The sequence below is a fragment of the Erythrolamprus reginae genome, chromosome 2 (assembly GCF_031021105.1).
Source record: "Erythrolamprus reginae isolate rEryReg1 chromosome 2, rEryReg1.hap1, whole genome shotgun sequence".
Lineage (NCBI taxonomy): Eukaryota > Metazoa > Chordata > Lepidosauria > Squamata > Dipsadidae > Erythrolamprus > Erythrolamprus reginae.
In genome coordinates this window covers 252,805,653-252,829,192 of record NC_091951.1, presented here as the reverse complement: position 1 = coordinate 252,829,192, position 23,540 = coordinate 252,805,653, and the positions used below count along the sequence as shown (strand labels likewise).

Sequence of the window (23,540 nt, the reverse complement as noted above, 5' to 3'; positions counted from 1 at the left end):
CTGGTAACTTATAAAAATGGAATATTCTTCTATTGTAGCTTCTTAAAATTGTTTTTGTAGGAGAATAAAAAAACATATGAAGAACGGTTGCAAGAACTGGGTATATCTAATTTAATGAAAAAAGGGACCATGGGAGACATGATAGCATTCTTCCAATATCTCAGAGTTTGCCACAAAGAAGAAAGAGTCAACCTATTCTCCAAAGCACCTGAGGGCAGAACAAGAAGCCATGGGTGGAAACTAAACAATGAGAGAAGCAACTTAGAACTAAGGAGAAAATTCCTGACAGTTGGAACAATGAATCTGTGGAACAGCCTACCACCAAACGTTGTGAATTCTCCAACACTGGAAGTTTTTAAGAAGATGTTGGATACCCATTTGTCTGAAGTAGTGTAGGGTTTCCTGCCTAGGCAAGGGGTTAGACCAGAAGACCTCCAAGGTCCTTTCCAACCCTGTTGTTATTATTATATTATATAACTTTTTTCCTTCCAAAATGCTTTTTATTTATTGCATCTTTCTTCCTCCCCTTCCAAAATCTTTCTTTTTGTTAAATTCCAAAAACCTCTTAAAATATCTTTAGGAATGTTATCTTAATCTTAAAACCTGTTATCTTAATCTTCATTACAATATCATTATAATTTTCTTAATAATTGGGATTTCATATACTCTTTCAAAACAATTGCTTAAATCAAACTTCCATGTGATAAATATTCAGATTTTCCATTTAAAACCTATTTCATAAGTTAAAATCATTATTACTACATCAATAGATCAGTAAATAACAATTGGGGGTTACTCAATCATTAACTGTAAAATCTTTCTTCTACATGATATTTATCTTGCATAAGGAGAAACCATACTCTTAAAAAAAGTTAAATCTATTCATATTGATTATGTAGAACGAATGATTAATGACAAAATTCATACTATTATATTATCCTAACCTTCGTATTGTTTTAAACAAGTCAGCATTAACAATCCGCTTGGGTAGGATAAGTATAGTTGGAAGAAAAAGTTTAATTACACAGAGTTATCCCCACTTTAAGCAACAATTTCTTACAAAATAACCTATCCTGTTAATCAAATTTAAATGGGTAACTTACATTTTACTTGTACATTTTATTTATTTGTAAAATATCATTGTTGGCTTGATGAGAAGAGAAATCCATGGTTCCTTCCATCTGAAAGTCTCTTCAACTCTCCCGCCCCTTCCCCCAGTGCTTCCTGTAGAGGAGGAGCTGTGATTGGTACAGCTTGCTGCCAATCAGATAGCTCTCTCAGTGCCTCCTTTCTGTGTAGAGAAGGAGCTGTGATTGGTTCAGCCTGCTGCCAATCAGGCAGCTCAGGGGTAGCAAGAGCAGAAAGAAAAAAAACCTCCTGTTGCCAGCCATGAGGTTTCTTTCCTCCCTGCCTTTCACATCGGAACTGTGGAACTTTGGGACAGTTTTCAGGTCAGTGAAAGTTAGTGACTCTAGTATAAGTCGAAGTTGGATATTTTCAGCACTTTTTTTGCTGAAAATATCGACTTATACTCGAGTATATACGGTAATTAGATGGGTGAAGGATGGAAGCTTTTCAAAAATCTCTTTTATGTTTTTCCATTGATTATGAATTTCATCTGCATAAATAAACCATCCTCACTGGAGAAGTGCTGAAGAACCTGACATTTCCAGTTTTGTGTTTTTCTGTTTTCTCCTCTTCCTATCCTTGTGAGCTAAACCAGGCCAGATTTTAAAGAGAAGGATTGTTTGTGCATGTATTTATAAATTCAATTTGTAATTTCTGAAAATGATGGTCATTAAACAAATCCATTCATTTGATTGGACTTTTTTTTTTGCTGACACCAACAAAAAAATGACAGAAACTGGCAAAAAAACCCCAACCATTTGAATTATGAATAAAACTGTAACTCTCGTATGGGGTTCCTTGTAACAATGGAAACGTGGGAATTATAATCAATAAAGGAGCAAATCAATGTTGGAATCTGAAACCTATGTTTGGCTGTCTTTGTGCATGTCTGTACAGCATACCCATCTGTAAATTTCAAGGAGCAAAGAATTCAGTGGGTAGGAATAGTGGGCGCTGAAGGTAGGAAGAAATAGGTAGCCAATAACTATTTAGATAATAATTTTGTTCCTTGGGAGCCAATGACAAAATTTGGGTTGATTTCCAGAGAGTGGGAGAAAATGCAAAGAACCAATGACAATCAGCATGCGATTGGGGGCGTCCCATCATCTGCTAACATATTCTCCATTGTCTTGAGCCCAAACTGAGGAGCCCATATAATTCATTTGCTGATAATTTGCTCATCGTCCCAGGCGCTTTTCATGTCTTCTTCCTGTCTTCACTAATCCATTCGCGCAAGAAATATGTATGTATCTATGACTTTTGAAAGATCTCATTTTATCTAGGGAGTTATGCACGGGAAGGTATTATAATACATGTGCAGTCTGGAATAAATAGGAATGAACTGGACAGTTTTAAGTCTTGGACTATTGGCTTCACCTTTATCCTATCACATTATGGAACCCAGCCATCTGGTTGGGCAATGCCCACCACATGAGTATGACACATATAGCCACAATGCTAACCTTTTCTGATTTATTTTCCCTAAAGGAAAAAGATATGTGGAATTAAGGTGAAAGCAGACAAATTCTTCTGGTTCTGGTAAGCTAACTTTCTTTAACAACTAATTTGCCTGTTGGAATCATTGGCCTTATGTTTATCTTTTCAAATAATTTTCTTCCTAAAAAGGATTTATTGACCCATAGAAGGATTGCATGGCTTGGAACATGTTAAACAAGATAGCCAACACTACACCAGGCTCATCAACTGAGTGGAAAGTATATTTTTGTTATTGAAATGTTTTTCGAGTTACCTGTAAATTTAAAGCTGAAAGGTTGTTCAGCGTGTACAAATCTATGGAGGGTGAGCCTTAGTTGAAAGCTCCTTAACATTTCATGACACTGCTTTTCTTGATACATATTATTTTTCAGTCAACAGAGTGATTCATTAAGACATAATTTTATAACTACATGTATATTTACCCCATTTCTTGATACAGTGATACTCATTGTGTGTATTATTAGTCTTTCACATTAAGGTAATTTTTGTTGGAAATATGACTCATTTATTTGAACTTTTAATATCTCTGTACATTTGCCTCTATGCTATAATCTGAACTGAAATGTTTTATTGGGAGATCACCTCCAGTCACCTCATCTTTTTGAGGGGTTGGACAGAATCTACTCATGCTACTCACATTAGTTTAACAACTACACATTACTTTAACAACTACATTATTTTAACAACTACATTACTTTAACAACAATTCTAACTGAATTTTCAACTGAAATCAACATTAGTTTAACAATTACATTAGTTTAACAACTACTATTTTAACAACAATGCTAACTGAATTTTCAACTGAAATCAAACTGAAACCTGTTAGTCAAATAACTCAACATTATTAATATATTCCCATGTTTTATTTCCCATTTTCCCCTGGTGGGAAAAGCTGGAGCAAGTTCTAGGTGCTTTTTACACTTGCTCAGTATAAATGTTCATATTCCTGCTTTTCTTTATTTATCTTGGTAGATTTCATTCACTTTCTTGGCCAAATGGTTTATATTGGCCATCCTTCCATGCACCCTGGTTCGATAAATGCAAGTGTACTCTGGATTTCCCCAGTTGCTCTCCACTTTGATCTTTACATACTGGAATGCCTTCTCTTGTTCATTCTGAAATGTAGATGAGGGAAAAGAACAATCATAATAAAAAGCAATCGAGATGAAGTCATCCTCTTGAATGGCTCTATCGGTTTAATAGAAGAGTGCAAAGCCTATACTGTATATCTATATACAAGAGCCGGGGTGGTGCAGCAGGTAGAATGCTGTACTGCAGGCCACTGAAGCTGACTGTAGATCTGTAGGTCAGCGGTTCAAATCTCATCACCGGCTCAAGGTTGACTCAGGCTTCCATCCTTTCAAGGTGGGTAAAATCAGGACCTGGGTTATGGGGAATCAGTGTAGAAGAGTTGAATGCTGCAGCAGCCCTGAAGGACAACCTGGAAGCAGTTCTTGGCCAACAAAGTCAGGTCAATGCAGAAACAAAAACAAAAAAAGGACAAGCAGGCAATCTTTTAATGGTGAGCGGAGTTATTTTATATGAAACGGGCAGAGAGCTACGGAGAGTGGTGTGATTTTTCACCCTGGTGATTGCCAGATTGTTTTTAACATGTTTATTTTATTGATTGATTGATTGATTTTGTCCTCTACACAATGAGGGTTTTAGTGGGTATACACATAGTAAAATACATGATGTAGGTTATATAGAGGATATACTCATAGTAAAATATATCTAAGAAAGAGTAGAAGAGAAGATAGAGGAATGTTAAGATGCCTATGTTAGGGCTTATGTCAGAAAGCTATGCTGCTAATTTTCAGCAACTCTGGTGTACTGATCTGGACTCTGACTTTCCCTGGAAGTAGCAGGCAAAGGTTTTGTCCATTTCATCCTCCTCCTCCCACATATTGTATTCCAAATCACTATCCTGTACAGGGGTTGAAGTGAAGGCAGGAAATGTCCCAGATTATGGGACCTTATGGAAGTACATAATTGCTTGTTTTAGAATTCTACAGGGGGAATGGCCATTTAGCTCATTACTCCAAATATTGCTAGTTTATCCAGCCTCTACTGATAGGTTGCCAGTCCAGAGAACTTGGCAGTGTATTATGTACCAATCCCTTCAAAAGGAGCTTTTTGAAGGAAGCAATAGCTTGCATATCACAAATTAAGGTATTAATTAATATTTTTCTTAAGTTTGTATCTTACTTTTATTTGTTACAATTTAAGATCTGTACACAATAATGTGCTGTGGCCCCCATGGGAGGGGGACACAGTGGGAGTTGTAAGTTCATGCACTATTTATAGAATACTTAATAATTTTTTTTATTGTCCTTCCTTCTCTAGTACCTTAGTATGATCCTTAATTGCTTTTAAAATAGGAAACAATTAAATAGTATGTTTTACCCATAAACACTTTAATCATTTTAATCATTATCTAGATCTTAACTTTTATAGCAATTAAAGAAAATTGAGCTACTTGCCTAATCTGTTATCATACTGAACCTTAAGGGTTTAGTACAAAACCTTAAAATGTTACTGTGCTCCTCAACAAATAATGCTGTCTATCATTTGTCCTTTTTGTGGCTATTCAAATAACGTGACTTAATCAACAGAAAAAGAGTTGTCAAGCCACTACCACCCAGTCACATGACCTTTAAGCCACCCCGGTGACCTTTAAGCCACCCTGGTCACATGATTGTCAAGCTACTCCCACCTGGTCACATGGCAGGCAAGCCACACCCACAAAATAAACCATGCCCACAGTGTGGCAGTAAACATTTTGGCAGCTCATTGCTATATGTTCATAATGCTCCCACCTCCCATTTTCCCCCAGGAACTTTAAGAGATGAATTGGTCTGAGGGAGAATGACTGGCCTAAACTCTGCTGGCTTTTATACTAAAGGGAGAAATAGAACTCGGAGCACTGATTTCTAATCCTTCATCTTAACCTCGATACCAGAATGGCTCCATATCCTATTTCAGCTCAATATCAAGGGCATAGTAGCCTTGGTGCTTCCTAAATTGCAGTTCTTTTAATGAACCTTAGAGGTAAGATATACGATAAGTTAAAACAGTATTGTACTCACATAAACCAAGAAATCTTTTAAGGCGCTTGTGATTCCTTCCGAAAAAGCTATTGCTTTAGAGATGTGCTGAGCTGTAACGGCTGTGAGTCGGACTTTTTCAGGCAGCTTAATTACGACTTGGCCTTCAGATCCTGAGAATGCCCAGCAGTTTCCAGGGTAAACATCCGGCTACAAACAGGAGACCATTCACATAAATAAAATGCTTAAAATTGGAATCACTCTATAATATGTAAATAGATACATTGCTCTGGGGTTAAAATGGTTTATACAAGAAACACACCCAATTTGGTGGTGGGGTATGTATGCTTGTCGTGTGGTGGGCACGTTTCACTATACACTTGTTTTATGTTGTTGGTATCTTAAAATTGTTACAAATCAATTAAAAAAATGAATTCAGGTCCTGCAGATTGATTTGATGTGTGAGTACAATAATTACTGGGGTTTCTCCAGGAGTAGGGTGAACTTTATTGTGAATGTGTGACAAAATTACTTCTGACCTCTAATCTGTGTTTTCTCTGGCTTATTAAGAGGTCAGATACACCAGCAAAGTAAACTATTAGTGGGTAAATAGAGTTTTGTAATTAAACCAGAATAATATCCCAACTAGTGTAAATTTTCCAATCATTTGAAACCAGGAAAATGTCATTCTTCCCTCATTCCTCCGTTGTAAATGAGGCATTCCCTCTTTCTCATTCTCTTTCTGTCTATCTGCCTTTTAATCTCATTGAGGGGAGTAGTGAAGAGGATGGGCAAGAAAGGACCAGGATCTCCATCATTTTTATTTTTATCCCACTAGAAATGAAGGGAATGGATGACGAACTGGGAAAAAGGATTACATAAAGTGAGGAAAGTACAAGGTGAAAAGAAAAGAGAATGGATGGGATTAAAGAAATATTTCCAGAAGGTTGGCAGATTTATTTTATTTTTTAAATTTATGCGTTTGTTTATCAAAACGTGTAAATAATAGCAGGTATTGATATAAACACAAACATAAGTAAAGTAGGGACAGCCAAATAGGACAATAAGACAGGGATGGTAGGCACAATAGTTTGCTTATGCATACTCCTTACTAATAAACTTAGTGTGTGTGTGTGTGTGTGTGTGGATTGCTCAAAAAAAATAAAGGGAACACTCAAATAACACATCCTAGATCTGAATGAATGAAATATTCTCATTGAATACTTTGTTCTGTACAAAGTTGAATGTGCACAACAGCATGTGAAATTGATTGTCAATCAGTGTTGCTTCCCAAGTGGACAGTTTGATTACACAGAAATTTGATTTACTTGGAGTTATATTGTGTTATGTTTTCCCTTTATCTTTTTGAACTCTGTGTGTGTGTGTGTGTGTGTGTGTATTTATCACCAAGCATTTATCACCAGCAGCCAACATCCAGAAAGCATAAATAAGGAGAAACAGTCTACACTATAGCAATAGCAATAGTACTTAGATTTATATACCATTCTTTACAGCACTCTCTGAGATGTTTACAACATTAGCAGCCCCCAATTTTACCGACTTCAGAAAGAAGGAAAACTGAATCAACTTTAAACTGGTCAGGATTGAATTTCTGGCAGTGAGCAGTTACCCTGCAATCCTGCATTCTAACTACTGCGTCATTACAGCTTTTGCCATCATTTAAAGTCTTCTTAAATACAGCAACTCAGAACTTCACAAACTATTCCAGATATACATTCAGAAACAACATACAAAGGAGAAGATTTTGTTCTTCTCTGGAATATTCTGTTTTTGAGCTGGAGAGTTTTGTGCATCCCTCCCCAGGGTTGGGCTACTGCCCGGATGGGAGGGAACGCAGTGGAGTAGCGAAATTCGAACTCCACCCTAGACCACCCAATTTGCACTGAAAGATGTTGAAAGAAAATGTAGCGCGTCCTGCATAAACCACGCCCACAGTGTGGTAGTAAAAAATTTGGTAGTCCTTCACCCTCCCTCTCCCTGCTCTAAACCAACCGAAATCATATTATTGTAACTTCTGAACTCTGCCTTAGTTTAATGCAATTAAAAGCAACAGTTAGATTTTCAAGTCAAAACAAAATAGGCCCTGAAGAACTGCAGAGAAAGTTTGCAGAGCCATTCACAAATATGTGCATCCTTTAATTTTAAGGAAAGCACTGAGCTTTCCTTAAAATTAAATGAAGTCAGATTTTATCAACATTTCGATGTGGAATACAAGATCTGTAGGAAATCCAAGGGCTATAGTGTAGGCTAGATTGAGAAGTTAAAGAAAACATTCAGAAGAAAATAATGACATGTATATAGTTATGAGATAGAAACTGGACTCGGGGCAGTACTATTTTTCTAGCTGAGAAATTGTACTATTCTTCTGAATTAACTAATAGCAATCATAGAAATACTGCACCTGTAAAATAGTTTCAGGGGGGTTGGCTGAAGAGATAAATGGAAACTAACAGTTTTCCTGGTGCAAAAAATCAAAACTCTTAGATGTCCTGTCTTTATCGATTGTGGCTCCTAGATAGACAGACAGATGATTATGTAACCTCAAGTTGTTTTCTATTTCTAGTGAACATTGAGATGTATTTTCTTATGACAGATTTTTTTTAAAGTCTAGAATTGGTAGAGTAAAATATAAAGAGATTTCTTATCAGAAATTACATTCATTCACATGTAATTTACCAATATTAGTTCCCGCGTAGTCTCCATGTAGATAGATGATACTTTGATAAAGGCTAGAATAAGTACAGAATAAAATATAAAGAAACTTTTCATCAGAAATTAAATTCACTCATATATACTGTAATTATCCAATAGTAATTCATCTTTTGTAGAGTTTAGTGTAGAAAGAGAATAATCTGTCAGATATGATTTCAAATCACTTTCTTATTTTTTCCCCCCAAGCTTCAGTTCAGGGATTTAAATGTGATGCCCATTAAACATTTAAATCAACCGAAGCTTTCAGATACTTCTCAAGGGCAACCAAGTTCTCAAGATCCAGAACTGGGTGTAACTACTGCACAACTCGCAGTTTATGCAAAGTTACTCCTGCTGTGAGTTGCAAACCCAAGGCCATTCCATCTTTCAGGACATTACCTATTGACTTTTGAGCCCAGTCAGCCTTCTGTATATTGTCTTCAAAAATCTTCTTAAAAGCCAAATTGAGCATATCAATCATTTCCTGCAAAGGAGAAGAAAAACGCATCAGAGAAATGGTTTATACAAATATCAGTTACATACGTTAGACATCATAAGTTATGAATAGAACCATAGACTTAATTCCAACTGTTAGCAACAGATACATAAATATGGACAATAAAACATCATGTCAAAAAAGCCAAAATTTGCCAATTTGGCAAACGGTTTGTTTCTCAAGTTTGCTGAGTAAAGACAGGAAATAAATGTGCCCAAATGAATAGCCCATAAAGGAATATTAACTGGTATCTAATAATATTTTTCTATCAGATTTTAGCTAAGGAGGAATGGTTGCTGGTGCTTAAAACAGTGTGTACCACGATTCTTTTAGATAGCATTAAGATGTTTTCATATGTCATTTAAGTATGTGAAAAGATGATGTCTATGAAGCATACATTATAGCCAGCCCTGGGACACGGGCATTTGGGGGCTAATGTCAAAAGACAAAAATTTATATCAGTGCAGAAATCTCTATGCAATACTCATGCTTTTTAGACATAAAGGCTGGAACTTCTGTGGAGAAGAAAAGTATGTAGAAAGGAGAGGTAGATTTAATAATTCTTAGAGTCATCAATCGATCCAGACAGACTATCTCATGGTAGCAGGTTGGAGATGTACAACTTTTGGTGAAGGATAATCCCATAATTTACTATTTTATTTAATTTCTATACCACTCAACTCTCAAAAAAGAGTAATTTTTTTGTCTTCACCATAAAGACTTAAAACATAGTAGAACACCTTTTATTATAAGCATCTCTATCATGAGCAGTGGGAATCCTATGACTAGGGCAGTGGTGGCGAACCTTTTAGAGACTGCAAGCCAAAACCCACTTACTTGTCGCAAAGTGCCAACAAGGCAATTTAACCTGAATACTGAGGTTTTACTACCTAAAATAATGATAAAGGCAGAGTTCAGCTAATTGTTCTACGGAAAATGTGATAAATGCACTTTTATGCCCCTTCATTTTTTCTGCTTTTGAAATATTATGCTCAATAACAATAAAAAAGAAAAAAAAGTAATATAATTTCTCTTTCTCCTTTCCCTTCTCTGCTTTTCTCTCTTTCCTTGCCTCTCTTCCTCTCTCTGTGCATCTTTTTCTTTTTTTCGCTTCCTCTTTCCCTCCCTCACTTACCCTCTCTGCTTCTCCCTCCCTCTTTCTCTGCCTATTTCTCTTTCCTTCCCTCTATTTTCCATCCCTCTTTCTCTCTCCCCCCCCCCTCTTTCTCATTGCCTCCATCTGTTTCTCTCCTCTCCCCCTCCAAACTGGGCTGGGAATCTGGAGGCTGATGAGCCCAGGAGCAGTGCACCAAAGTTCAGCTGACTGGCAGGGAGGCATGGCACCCCAACACAGGCAGCTCTGCAGGAAAAGCAACTGACATCCGGGAGGCCAGAAGGAGCCTAGACCAGGGGTAAGCAAAGTTGTCTCTTCTATGACTTTTTTTACTTCAACTCCCAGAATTCCTGAGTCAATCATGCTAGCTCAGGAATTCTGGGAGTTGAAGTCCACATGTCATATAAGAGCCAACTTTGCCTACCCGTGGCCTAGACGATCCAGGGTTGCATTGCGGCTCTGTGTCGTAATGAATTTCAGGAGGAGGGGGACCCCATCTCCTCCACTGTGAAACACCTGAGCTATCAACATTTTGTTGATATTGTGGCGACCAAAACTGGATGCAACATGGAAAACTAGTGCCCAGTATGAAATTATAATTTACCCTTTTGCATCAGGAAAGAAACCCTCACTATGGTTCAATGTTTTCCCTACTGTATTTTTTAAGCATATTTTGTACAGTGAGGCTGGGCATGAGAACAACTAACAGACTTCAGTTTCGTAAAAGGGGAAAAAATGACATTCTATGGTAGCTAATAGATGTGCAAAAGAAAATGATAATCTGGAAAGATTGAAACCAGAGAATTTCTGAGATTAATTGCAGCTTCCTACTTTCTTCTCTCCTGGTAAGTCACTTTCCTGAAGGATTTGCTTGGTGGACTGCAGAATGCCTTTCTGTATGTTGCTGATCTCAGAATGCATTTGATCTATTTCGTTCTTAAGGTCCTGAATTTCATGGAATTGATCTTCCAGCAGATGTTGTGATTTCCTTGTAATAAAGGAGGGGAAATGGGTGTCAGGATTATATGCAAAACTCTGAAAAACTGTTAAATGACAAAGCAAAAGGATACAAACCCTTTCGATTGTTGCTTCCATCTAGTGTTGCCTGGATTTTTGCTGTAGACTAGTGTAATACAGCTGGTCCTTGACTTACAACCATTCATTTAATAAGTCTGAAATTACAGTGGCACTGAAAAAAGTGATTTCCGACCATTTTTCACATTTAGGACTGTTGCGGCCTCCCCATGGTCACATGACAAAGATTCAGATGCTTGACAACTGATTCATATTTATGACGGTTGCAGAGTCCCAGTGTTGTGATCATCTTTTTGCAACTTTTTTACAGACAAAGTAAATTAGGGAAGCCAGATTCATTTAATAACCATGCTATTAACTTAACAAAGGCAGAGTTTCACTTAACCAGCGTAGCAAGATAGTGGTAAACAGGGGCAAAATTCACTTAACAAATGTCTCATTTAGCAACAAAAACATTTGGGCTCAATTGTGGTCGTAAGTTGAGGACTGACTGTAATCATAACTGTTTTCCAGACCATTCCTTGGCCTGCAATGCACCAGCTAATTATTGTGGTTACATAAAACTGTATATTAAGGCATTTCCCCCGAATCTGAAGGATATTAGAATCAAGAAGGGAGATATTAAGCATGCCTGACCCCAATACGGTAAACCAGGGATGTCAAACTCAATTTCATTGAGGGCGCATCTGGGTTGTGTTTGATCTTGGGGGGAGGTAGGCGTGGGCATACTGGGCATGTACCAGTGGCACCTGTGGAGGCCCTGGAGGCTCCATTTTTTTGATGTGACGGCCTCCTGCAGAACTCGGCCACCGCATGTGGCCCACCCGAGCGCTGTTTCTGCCAGCAGAGGCACCAAGAAGCCAATCTTTACTGTTTCCAGGGCAGTCCCGCAGGCCACATCTAAGCACCCCACGGGCCGGATGTGGCCCATGGGCCTTGGGTTTGACAGCCCTGCCCTAAATATAGTCAGGAATTAATCTTTTTTAATTCAGGGGAACTTACTTCCACAGAAAGGTGGATAGAATTGCAGCTTAAATATTTTCTCCTTGAGTGTGAAAGAATGTTGCACTGTAGTCTCTAACCAAAAGCAAATGCATACTTATCCAGAGAGGACTTCCAATGTGTTTTCAGTCTTAAGATTGCCTCCAAAGTGATTGGTGTAGGCCAGGAATAGGCAAAGTTGGCCCTTCTATGACATGTGGACTTCAACTCCCAGAATTCCTGAGCTAGCATGATTGGCTCAGGCATTCTGGGAGTTGAAGTCCACAAGTCATAGAAGAGCCAATTTTGCCTACCCCTGGTGTAGGCCAAGGATGGGATTGGACAACCTATTATCTTAACCCTAATGTACATGAGATAATGAAGCTTGAGGCTTACATTCCTAGACCAAGGCATGCCTGGCTGGGGAATTCTGGAAATTTGCCAAGGTTGGGCAGCCCTGTCTTAGTTCCTGTAGTTCTAAGCCTGGCTGCATTTCAATAAGCCACATTCCCCAAGATTTGTACAGTTCTTTTCCTTTAAACCATAACTTTTCTTTCATATCTTAGGTTTGAAGGGAGAGGGGCCTCTTTCCAATGTTTTGGTTTATTGGGTGACGATTTCCAGACTTTAAAAAAAAAAAAAAAACTTGTGTGCATTCTTGTTTTTAACTATTGTATTTTGTAAATTTCCCAGAGTCATGAGATAGATTTAAGCAGTTTATACATTTAATTAATGAGTAAAGTCTTTTTCTTTAAAATATTTTGGAGGGATGTATAATAGCCTTACCAGAGATTGTTCAGCTCAGTTTCATTCACTTTTGCTAGTTCCTCTTGGAAGGAAAAAAACATATATGATTCAACTTTTATATAAACAATTTGTAACATGGACCTCAATCATAGTTAACTGTAGTTAATTTATGACCATTTTAGAATATATATATATATATATATATATATATATATATATATATATATATATATATATATATACAGTATATGCTTCTTGACTTAAATTCAATTCCATACCTACCCAGCCAGAATTATGCAGTAAATTATAATCTTATCATTTAGTGATTGCCTCAGATAGTGAGAATTTACCATTACATAGATGATGAAAAACTAACTTTGGAATCAATAACCACATTTATCTTTACAACATCAAAACCGTAGAAATGGTGGTAGACTTTAAGAGAAACCCTTCCACCCTTCCACCTCTCACAATACTAAACAACACAACACAGTATCAACAGTAGAGACCTTCAAATTTCCAGGTTCTATTATATCTCAAGACCTAAAATGGTCATCTAACATCAAAAACATCATCAAAAAAGCACAACAAAGAATGTTCTTTCTGCGCCAGCTCAGGAAGCTCAAACTGCCCAAGGAGCTGCTGATACAGTTCTACAGAGGAATCATTGAGTCTGTCATCTGCACCTCTATAACTGTCTGGTTTGGTGCTGCAACCCAACAGGATCGACACAGACTTCAGAGGATAATCAGAACTGCAGAAAAAACAATTGCTGCCAAACTGCCTTCCATTAAGGACCTGTATACTGCACGAGTCAAAAAGAAGGCGGGGAAAATATTTACTGACCCCTCACATCCTGGACACAAATTGTTTCAACTCCTACCCTCAAAACGTCGCTACAGAGCACTGCACACCAAGACAACTAGACACAAGAACAGTTTTTTTCCGAACGCCATCACTCTACTAAACAAATAATTCCCTCAACACTGTCAGACTTTCTACTAAATCTGCACTTCTATTCTACTAGTTTTTCTCATCATTCCTTTCACCCATTTCCTCCCATGTTGACTGTATGACTGTAACTTGTTGCTTATATCCTAAGATTTTTATTAATATTGCTTCTTCATTGCTTATTTGACCCCTATGACAATCATTAAGTGTTGTACCATATGATTCTTGACAAATGTATATTTTATTTTATGTACGCTGAGAGCATATGCACCAAGACAAATTCCTTGTGTGTCCAATCACACTTGGCCAATAAAAATTCTATTCTATTCTATTCATTTGGTTACCTATCCTCATTGCCTTGTGTTTATCCCATACCCTCTGGTAGAGCCAATACATTTTAATTTATGTTTGCTTGTTTGTATCCTACTTTCCATTATATATATATTTTTACAAAATATCCCAACATACCTTCTTCCTCTTATTTTTCCCACAATAACAATCTGAAGCGAGTTAAGGTGAGTGTGTGTGACTGGACCAAGATCACCCAGCTAACTTTCAAGGTTAAGGCAGGACTAGAACTCAGTGTCTCCTGGTTTCTAAGCCGGCATTTTAATTGCTATATCAAACCCAAGCAAGCTGTCAAGTTCGGATGTTACTAGAGGTTGAAAATGCCTTCCTAGAGCCTCCGCATGAACCAAAAATCAGCTGGCTGGCAGGGACAGCATGCTGTAGGGAAACAGCTTGCGTGCTGGCAGATATTATTATTATTATTATTATTATTATTATTATTATTATTATTATTATTATTATTATTATTATTATGTCGATACAACACAGCAAACGAGATCACTATGCTGGATTTCGTATTTCATCACCAGTCGGGCGCTTCCCAAGCATCTAGGCCTGTGTGATGTAGTGGCAAATTATGTTTGCCGATCCCAGTAAAGCGGCCTTTTGCAATTGACAGATGGAGATTTTGTCAATTCCGATGGTTTTCAAATATCCGCTGAGATGCTTTGGCACTGCGCCCAGCGTGCCAAGTACCACTGGGACCACTTTCGCTGGCTTATGCCAGAGTCATTGCAGCTTGATTTTTAGATCTTCGTATTTCACTAATTTCTCTAGCTGCTTTTCCTCAATTTTCTGTCCCCTGGGATTGCGATGTCGATGATCCATACTTTCTTTTTCTCCACAATCAGGGTGTCTGGTGTGTTATGCTTCAGAATTCAGTCAGTCTGAAGTCGGAAGTCCCACAGTAGTTTTGCTTGCTCATTTTCGACCACTTTTTTGGGCTTATGATCCCACTAGTTCTTTGCCACTGGTAAATGGTAGTTCCGGCACAGGTTCCAGTGGATCATCTGTGCCACAGCATCATGTCTATGCTTGTAGTCAGTCTGGCTCACAACATATAAAATATACAATACACAATATCTTAATCCAATTAAATTAAATTAATTAAATTAATTAAATTAAATTAATTAAAAATCTAGAAACCTCCTGCGTGAAACCTCCTGCGTGCTACCTAATGCTTCACCACCACAGCCTTAGGACAACATCCTGCCATTGCTGAGGCAATACAGTGGTCCCCCGATTATCGCGAGGGTTCCGTTCCATGCGCAGATGGTGTTTTTACTTCCGCCGCAGCAGCGAGGAGCCGAAGATTGGGGTTTCCCCGCCGCCCACGCAAACTCCTCGCTGCTGCCGCGCCCGCCGCTTGTCCGCCCGCCGCTTGTCCGCCGCCTGCCTGCCTGCCCGCGCGCCCGCCCTTCGCCCGCCCACGCCGCTTCCCAGCTGAGTCCTGAAGCGAACTTCCGCGTTTGGCTTCAGGACTCAGCTGGGAAGCGGCGCTGGGGTTTCCCCGCCACCCACGCAAACTCCTCGCTGATGCCCGCCGCTCGCCCTCCCGCCAGCAAGAGGGGGAAGACCCAGGGAAGCCGCCCAGCAGCTGATCTGCCCGGCGCCATCTACGCATGCGTGGCCATAGAAAAAAGGGCGCGCATGCGCAGATGGTGTTTTTACTTCCGGGTTGAAAAATCGCGATATAGCGTTTCGCAATGATCGAGATCGCGAAACTCGGGGGACCACTGTATATCCCTAATAAGGCCAATTTCATATTGCCATAGTAGTAGTTCAGTGACATTGTATAGTGCTAGAACAGTCTTTGTGGGGCAATGCCTATTCTTCACTTTGAGGGTTAAATGTCATGCTAAGCAGGACTCAATGAAAAACCTTTTAGCAATCTGTAGTAAATTGGTAATATTGGTACTATGGTCCTAGATGTTGAACAATAGCAACAAAAGTACATTTTTTTCTGAAAAATAAACTGCTGAATATAGAATTGGTGAAGAAGCAGAATATTGTTTTCGATGCATCTCGGTCTTGGTGCTGAAGGCAAATATTGGGCTTAAAGTAAAATGCAGTCAGGGGTGCCCCAGCCTTTGGATGATGGGCTTTGAAAAAAATTTGTTCTAATAAGCAATGTAGGTACAGTGATCCCTCGATTAGCACGGTCTCGATTAGCGCGAAACGCTGCAACGCGGTTTTTCAAAAAATATTAATTAAAAAATAATTAATAATAAAATAATCAAAATAATAATCAGTCTTCTATGTTTCTATGTTTCTATAAGTCCGCGCTAGTTCTCTCTCTCTTTCTCTCCCTGTTGCCGGCGTGGTATATGAGAGAGAAAGAGAGAGGCAGAGGTCGGGCGCATTACCGGGAGGTGGAGGCGGCGTGGGGACGCTGGGTGCCGGGGACACCGAGGAGGGGGTGGACGTGGCCTCTCAGCTGCAGAGCCGAACAAGGGCGGAGGCAACGGCGGAGTCCGGCGCTGGGGCCATGCGGGGCCGCTCATCCAGGGAGGCGTGGACTGGCAAGTCGCCCTCCTTTCTCTTTCTTTCTCTCTCTTATACCACACCGGTAACAGGGAGAGAAAGAGAGAGAGCGGAGGGCACCTTGCCGGTCCACGCCCCCCTAGATGAGCGGCTCCGCATGGCCCCAGCGCCGCCCAGGCAAAGGGGAAACCCCAAGATCGCTTGCCGCTTGCCGTATTGCAGCGAAGGAGGCGAAGCAAGGCTCCAAGCTGCAATACGGCAAGCGGCAAGCGATCTTGGGGTTTCCCCTTTGCCTGGGCGGCGGGAAGACCAAGGGAAGGTTCCTTCAGCCGCCCAACACCTGATCCGCTCCGCAGCGCGGCAGCAGCGAGGAGCCGAAGATGGGGTTTCCCCTTTGCCTTTACCCCTTCTTCGGCTCCTCGCTGCTTCCGCGCTGCGGAGCAGATCAGCTGTTGGGCGGCTGAAGGAACCTTCCCTTGGTCTTCCCCGCCGCCCACACGCAAACTCCACCATCTGCGCATGTGCGGCCATGAAAAAAAATGGCGCGCATGCGTAGATGGTGTTTTTTACTTCCGCACCACTATAACGCGGAAATCGATTAGCGCGGGAGGTCTTGGAACGTAACCCCCGCGCTAATCGAGAGATCACTGTATTGCACTTTAAATGCAATGAAATGTGTATCTTAATAAAGAGGCATTAGAAAGTATAATGAAAACAGAGATTATGAAATGCTTGTCCTTAAATATTTTACTAGAATTAAGATTGCACTCATATATAATAAGCAAATGTTATAAAATGCTGTAGCACGATTTCCATGGAGTATAGTACATGTTCTTCCTTAGCCTTGGGTGAATTAATGAAGGGGCAGATATTTTAAATTAGTAAATATTGCAGATTTCAACTCAGAAAACACAGTAGTTCATTTAACATAGAGAAGGGCAATGTGTAACAAAATTCAGAGATGACATTTGCTCATGAAATTTGAAAGAAATTGGGTGATATTATTAAATATAACACTTGAATGCATGGGGTAGTAAATAAATGCTTTGGAACAACTCTTGAATATAGGTGTTGTTTAATATTACTGTATTTTTCGGAGAATAAGACACACCAGGGTATAAGACGCATCTAGATTTTAGAGGTGGAAAACAAGGAAAAAAGTATTCTGAACCAAATGGTATAGTAATATATTATTTAATAAAATACCAGCAGAATGTAGCAGAATACTTTTTACAAACATGTACCCTTTTTACAAACTTCAAACTTGACAGCTTTAAGACTTGTGGACTTCAACTCCCAGAATTCCTCCTCCAGTCATGTTGCTGCAAATGGGGTAATTAGAAGGTAAAATTACCCCCGTTTTTGTGAAAAACGGGCTGGTTTTTTGCCCGTTTTCCTGCAAAAATAGGGTGGGCGAAGGGTCCTGGAAGCCTGCAGGAAATTCTTAGGTGCTGGGGGATGGCAAAAATGCTGTTTTTGCAAAAATCGGGTGATTTTCCACCCATTTTTCCACCAAATGGGGCATTTTTGTCTCCTCCCCAATCCCTAGGAGCTCTTTGCAAGCTTTCTGCGCCATTTTCCCACCCCATTTTTGCAAAAGAATGGGTGGAAAATGGTCTATTTTTTTTGGCAAATATGGGGGCAGTTTTGCCATCCCCCAGCACCAGGAGCTCCGCAGGCTTCCCAGACCCTCTGTCCCATTTTTGCAAAAAACAGGCAAAAATGGGACACTGGAGCTGGGCTTAGGGACAGCAAAAATGGCTATATTCAGTGTATAAGATGCACCAACTTTTTCATCCTCTTTTCGGGGCAAAAGGGTGTGTTTTGTACTCCAAAAATATGTTAGCATCATAGCCAGAACTGATATACATCCCAGCAGCCCAAATTACAGCAAACAATGGATTGTCAATATTAAAAGTTGCACTTCTGTATAGAATCATGAATATCAACTTAAAACATGTAAAATTAACTATTAGTTAAATATATACTTTGGGTAGGTGCAATAATTATATGTTCCAAACAACATATAAATTTTAAGATAAAACCGCTAAAGAAATTGTGGCAAGTATATGGTCTGTCTTTAGAAAGTAATAATGAAGGCTGTAAGTTCATGTTTATTAATCATTCACACCCAATTATTCCTTATTCCTTTCATTCTTTGCTCTCTAGAAAGATGCTTTGATGACTTCCCTTTTATTTTTTTTACAAAATGAAACTACCGTATATACTCGAGTATAAGTCGACCCGATTATAAGCAGAGGCACCTACTTTTGCCACAAAAACTGGGAAAACTTATTGACTCGAATATAAGTCCAGGGTGGAAAATACAGTGGCTACTGGTAACTTACAAAAATGGAATATTCTTCTATTGAAGCTTCTTAAAATTGTTTTTGTAGGAGAATAAAAAAACATATGAAGAACGGTTGCAAGAACTGGGTATATCTAATTTAATGAAAAAAGGGACCATGGGAGACATGATAGCATTCTTCCAATATCTCAGAGTTTGCCACAAAGAAGAAAGAGTCAACCTATTCTCCAAAGCACCTGAGGGCAGAACAAGAAGCAATGGGTGGAAACTAAACAAGGAGAGAAGCAACTTAGAAATAAGGAGAAAATTCCTGACAGTTGGAACAATGAATCTGTGGAACAGCCTGCCACCAAAAGTTGTGAATGCTCCAACACTGGAAGTTTTTAAGAAGATGTTGGATACCCATTTGTCTGAAGTAGTGTAGGGTTTCCTGCCTAGGCAAGGGATTAGACCAGAAGACCTCCAAGGTCCCTTCCAACCCTGTTGTTATTATTATATTATATAACTTTTTCCCTTCTAAAATGTTTTTTATTTATTGCATCTTTCTTCCTCCCCTTCCAAAATCTTTCTTTTTTAAAAAATTCCAAAAACCTCTTAAAATATATTTAGGAATGTTATCTTAATCTTAAAACCTGTTATCTTAATCTTCATTACAATATCATTATAATTTTCTTAATAATTGGGATTTCATATATTCTTTCAAAACAATTGCTTAAATCAAACTTCCATGTGATAAATATTCAGATTTTCCATTTAAAACGTATTTCATAAGTTAAAATCATTATTACTATATCAATAGATCAGTAAATAACAATTGGGGGTTACTCAATCATTATCTGTAAAATCTTTCTTCTACATGATATTTATCTTGCATAAGGAGAAACCATACTCTTAAAAAAAAGGTAAATCTATTCATATTAATTATGTAGAACAAATGATTAATGACAAATCCATACTATTATATTATCCTAACCTTTCTATTGTTTTAAAAAAGTCAGCATTAGCAACCTGACATTTCCAGTTTTGTGTTTTTCTGTTTTCTCCTCTTCCTATCCTTGTGAGCTAAACCATGCCAGATTTTAAAGAGAAGGATTGTTTGTGCATGTATTTGTAAATTCAATTTGTAATTTCTGAAAATTATGGTCATTAAACAAATCCATTCATTTGATTGGACTTTTTTTTTTTACTGACACCAACCAAAAAATGACAGAAACTGGCAAAAAAACCCAACCATTTGAATTATGAATAAAACTGTAACACTCATATGGGGTTCCTTGTAACAATGGAAACATGGGAATTATAATCAATAAAGGAGCAAATCAATGTTGGAATCCGAAACCTATGTTTGGCGGTCTTTGTGCATGTCTGTACAGTATACCCATCTGTAAATTTCATGGAGCAAAGAATTCAGTGGGTAGGAATAGTGGGCGCAGAATGTAGGAATAAATAGGTAGCCAATAACTATCTAGAGAATAAGTACTGAAGTGGTTGAACTGAAAATAAAAATGCAAAGTTCTCAATTAAAGGAAGACAGAGTTAAAGAGACAGTTGAAAAGGAATCCTCAGTGAATACAAAGTAAGTTTCTGATATAAAAAGGAAGAATTAGCTCTGAACGCTTATTGCTTTTGAAGATAATTATTTGGATAGTAATAATTATATAAATATCCGGACCTTACAAAAGGATTGCGAGAAAGGATTACCTTGAATGCCTTTTCTATATGCAAGAGTTATTAATTAATTTATTTTTTATTTCATCAAGAATGCATTAGATCAGGGGTCTCCAACCTTCGTAACCTTAAGCCTGGCGGACTTCAACTCCTAGAATTCCCCAGCCCAGGTTGCTTTGCTGGCTGGGCAATTTTTCTTTGCTTTGCTGGCTGGGCAATTGTGGGAGTTGAAGTCTTCCAGGCTTAAAGTTGCCAAGGTTGGAGACCTCTGTATTAGATAACAGATATAAAAACATAATTATGAATACATGAAATGGATATGAATAAAAGGGACCATTAGGGACAGAGACGGTAGGCACACTGGTGCGCTTATGCATGCCCCTCAATGATTAGTATTCCTAATCTTAATATTAGTGATTCCTAATAAAGTAATTGTATATAATATAGGCACAAAACATATAAAATTATGTGTTGCACTTATTGGGCTGTATTAATTATGATATCAGGATACCTGAGCTGTCCCCATCCGAAACGTGAAGTCAGTTCTGAGGGGCCCTTGGATTCTCTGAACTTTCTGCTTTCTTGCAGATGTTTCATTACCCTTTTCTTTGTACCAGTGAGAGTGTGAAAGATTCTTTTAAAGGGCTAAGTAAAGGAGGTCGAGCTAAAATGATTCTCTCAGGCAATTTAGCAGGCCAGAAGTGAAAGCATTATAATACATGTACAGCCTGGAATAAATAGGAATGAACTGGACAGTTTTAAGTCTTGGATTATTGGCTTCACCTTTATCCTATCACATTATGGAACCCGGCCATCTGGTTGGGCAATGCCCATCACATGAGTATGACACATATAGCCACAATGCTAACCTTTTCTGATTTATTTTCCCTAATGGAAAAAGATATGTGGAATTAAGGTGAAAGCAGACAAATTCTTCTGGTTCTGGTAAGCTAACTTTCTTTAACAACTAATTTGCCTGTTGGAATCATTGGCCTTATATTTATCTTTTCAAATAATTTTCTTCCTAAAAAGGATTTATTGACCCATAGAAGGATTGCATGGCTTGGAACATGTTAAACAAGATAGCCAACACTACACCAGGCTCATCAACTGAGTGGAAAGTATATTTTTGTTATTGAAATGTTTTTCGAGTTACCTGTAAATTTAAAGCTGAAAGGTTGTTCAGTGTGTACAAATCTATGGAGGGTGAGCCTTAGTTGAAAGCTCCTTAACATTTCATGACACTGCTTTTCTTTATACATATTATTTTTCAGTCAACAGAGTGATTCATTAAGGCATAATTTTATAACTACATGGATATTTACCCCATTTCTTGATACAGTGATACTTATTGTGTGTATTATTAGTCTTCCACATTAAGGTAATTTTTGTAGGAAATATGTCTCCTGAAGCCGAACGGCAAAGCCGAACTTCCGTGTTCGGCTTCAGGAGACAGATGGGAAGCGGCGCGGCTGTTTTAAAAGGTCGCAGCCGGCCTGGGGGGCTTCCCAGCACCCCCCCCGAACCCCGAACCCGGATTCGGGGGGCTGCTGGCAAGCCCCCCAGGCAGGCTGCGACCTTTTAAAACAGCCATGCCGCTTCCCATCTGTCTCCTGAAGCCGAACGGCAAAGCCGAACTTCCGCGTTCGGCTTCAGGAGACAGATGGGAAGCGGCGCGGCTGTTTTAAAAGGTCGCAGCCTGCCTGGGGGGCTTGCCAGCACCCCCCCCGAACCCGGGTTCGGGGTTCGGGAGGTTGCTGGGAAGCCCCCCAGCCCGGCGGTCACCTTTTAAAACAGCCGGGCGGCTTTCCAGCAGCCTCCCGAAGCCGAACACACCCGAACCTCCGCGTTCGGCGTTCAGAGGCTGCTGGAAAGTCCTACTTCTCCCCCCCAGCCAAAACCCAAAAGCCTGTTTGCTGCCACACGATTTAGCCAGGACAGGAGCGAAGTGACGTGGAGGAATGGGGAGCTGAAACCGGGCGGTTTCAGCTTTCCATCGCTTCACGTCACTTTGCCGCTAAATCGTGTGGCAGCAAACATGCTTTGAGGGTTTGGCTGGGGGGGAGAAGTAGGACCTTCCTAACTCCCTCCCCCCCAACCAAACCCCCAAAGCATGTTTGCTGCCACACGATTTAGCGGCGAAGTGACGTGGATGGATGGAAAGCTGAAACCGGGCTGTTTCAGCTTTCTATCCCTTCACGTCCCTTCGCCGCTAAATCGTGTGGCAGCAAACATGCTTTTGGGATTTGGCTGGGGGGGAGAATAAGTAGGACCTTCCTAACTCCCTCCCCCCCAGCCAAACCCCCAAAGCATGTTTGCTGCCACACGATTTAGCGGCGAAGTGACGTGGATGGATGGAAAGCTGAAACCGGGCTGTTTCAGCTTTCCATCCCTTCACGTCCCTTATGCGCTAAATCGTGTGGCAGCAAACATGCTTTGGGGATTTGGCTGGGGGGGAGAAGAAGTAGGACCTTCCTAACTCCCTCCCCCCCAGCCAAACCCCCAAAGCATGTTTGCTGCCACACGATTTAGCGGCGAAGTGACGTGGATGGATGGAAAGCTGAAACCGCCCGGTTTCAGCTCCCCATTCCTCCACGTCACTTCGCTCCTGTCCTGGCTAAATCGTGTGGCAGCAAACAGGCTTTGGGATTTTGGATGGGGGGGAGGGAGTTAGGAAGGTCCTACTGCTTCCTCCCCCAGCCAAAAACACAAAGCCAGGCAGCCTCCAGCCACCAAAGGAGCCTTCTGATTCTCCCCGCTTCTCTGTCCCGCTCATTACCCGTGTCCGGCAGAAGCTGCTGCCCGATTGCTCTTAGCCGGTGGGATGCAAAGTGCTGGGGTGGGGGGGTGTCCTGACAGGCCCCCCTACCCCAATGCGAGCGGCAGGGAGCCACCCATGGACGGCAGAAGATCGCTCTTGCTGACCTGATGCCTCGTGGTGAAGCCGGGCAAGAGCGATCTTCTGCCGGCCATGGGCGACTCCCCGCCGCTCGCCCATGGCCGGCAGAAGATCGCTCTTGCCCG

At 40.0% G+C, this 23,540-nt stretch overlaps 1 protein-coding gene across 1 annotated transcript in view; it reads left to right on the top strand.

Moving 5' to 3' along the window:
- Nucleotides 1-23,540, top strand: part of LOC139159570 (SUN domain-containing protein 3-like) — a 221,618-nt gene that overhangs the window by 17,374 nt on the left and 180,704 nt on the right. The gene's annotated exons all lie outside the window — the stretch shown is intronic.